Source organism: Galeopterus variegatus, unplaced genomic scaffold (genome assembly GCF_000696425.1).
Source record: "Galeopterus variegatus unplaced genomic scaffold, G_variegatus-3.0.2 Scaffold64910, whole genome shotgun sequence".
Lineage (NCBI taxonomy): Eukaryota > Metazoa > Chordata > Mammalia > Dermoptera > Cynocephalidae > Galeopterus > Galeopterus variegatus.
The window spans coordinates 1-1,916 of record NW_007791021.1 but is presented as its reverse complement, the minus strand read 5'-3'; the positions used below and the strand labels follow the sequence as shown (position 1 = coordinate 1,916).

At 45.4% G+C, this 1,916-nt stretch overlaps 1 pseudogene; it reads right to left on the bottom strand.

Moving 5' to 3' along the window:
- Nucleotides 1–984: 984 nt before the first annotated feature.
- LOC103584562 lies at nucleotides 985–1,910 on the bottom strand (annotated as a pseudogene).
- Nucleotides 1,911–1,916: the final 6 nt, after the last annotated feature.

Here is a 1,916-nt window from a genome sequence, read left to right as displayed (position 1 = left end):
ATTATGGAGAAAAAGGGGGAGAGTAGAACACTACAAGGGAGATCTGGAATACAGAAAGAGAGAAAAGGTGACTAGAATAGGCCTCAACTATAATATTTTCTGTGAGGGGGGCAAGAGAGTCAGCTATGTAGGCATTTAAGGGAAAGAGGGTTCCAGGAAAAGGGAACAGCCACTTCAAAGGCCCTAAAGTAGGAGGGTGTCTGGAATGTTTAAAGAACAGCAAGTAAGCCAGTGTTCTGGGATGGAATGAAAAAGGGGAAAGTGGTAGAAGAGGTCAGAGAGGTAGCAAAAGAGTCAGATTGTGTAGATTTTTTTTTTTTTTTGAAAGGGGTAGATTTTATTTATCGATGTCATGATTCAAAAATATTTAAAGAGGTCCAACTTCAAAAAGGAAACAAAAACTCAGTAAAAATACACTCAAAGTACTTATCAGGAAGGGTTACAGAAACCCTGAATACCATAGGCTTCTAACAACAACAACAACAACAAATATTCAAAATTCCAAATAATCTCAGTCTTTTCAGACAGTCCAGAAGTGAAAATACATCCTAAATCACAGCTGAGTAGTGTCCCAAATAATTTTACCATGATTTACACACAGAAAAGTACCATCCAGAGAAAACTTCTGCATCTTTAGCTGTGGTGCAGAGAACAGGAACAGACAGGAGGGCATTTTTTCTCCACTTCCCCAACCCACACCTTTGCATTGCAATCAGGAAAAGACCTAGTGGAAGGAACCAGGTCCCTAGAAAAGGGACCCAGAAGAGTGAACCAGAAAAATGCAGACAAATCAAGACAAAGTGGATCCACAAAAGGACTTTTGTTTTGGTGTTGTCTGGTCACGTTTCTGGCATTAGGAAAACAGGTAATATGTCTTCTTGTGACATTTGTCATCAGGGCAGCTCTTCCAGTTCTTCTGTGGACTCTGCTCCAGTCTAACAGCTGATGCTGCTGGTCCCACCCTGGAAGAGCTCAGCTCTCAGTCTAATCCTGACTCCTCTGGAACTGAAGAGCCCACACAGAACCACTGAACACCATGCCAGAATACCAAGTGTGGGTGCTCCTCCTGAGGCAGGCTTTGAGGATCAGCATCCTCATCACTTGATTGCTCCCTTTCAGAATCTGATGGACCTTGGAGTCCCATACATACTGCTGAACAGCACAATCTTTCAGGAAGCTGTAGCCTCCATGCATCTGTAAAGCCTGGTTGCACATGGCAAAGCATCCATCCATAGCAAAGAGCTTGGCCATAGAGCAGAGGGTCACCGCCTCTTCCCACTCCTGCAGAGCCACTGCTGCACTATGGATCACCAGTAGCGAGGCTGCCAGCCTTGTCACCATATCAGCCAGTTTGAACTGTAGATCTGGTTATTGGCCAGAGACTCTCCAAACTGCTTGCGAATGCTCAGGTGGTCTCCAGTGAGGATGGAAGCAGGAAGCAATGTTGAGCCTCTCTCTGTTCAGTCCTTTCATGGTGATGAGGAAGCCCTGACTCTGACTCCTAATTCTATTAGCCACAAGGACAGCGGAATCTTCAAATAACATGGTTTGGGTTGGTTAGGAGTTCCACCCCACCTTTTTCTCCTTCTTGCCAAAGCTGAGGCCCTTCTCCACAACTATGCATGAGATATGCATGCATTCCTTTCGGGACTGGCCTCGTAGATGTCTGATTCACTACCATGACTGATGAAGGCCTTGGAGCCATTGAGGATGTAATGATCTCCATGTCATTTAGCTGAGGTCAAAAGGGATGCAGCACCACTCTTGCTTCCTGGGTCACTAGGAAGCCCACTTCTCTATAGTGCAGAGCAGTGGGTAAAATTTGTGCCTCTGTCCCTCATTTCCAAAGCTGTTGATCATCCAGGCACACACACTGCAGATGCTTATATAGTGGTGCTGGTGCAGCCTGTAGCCTT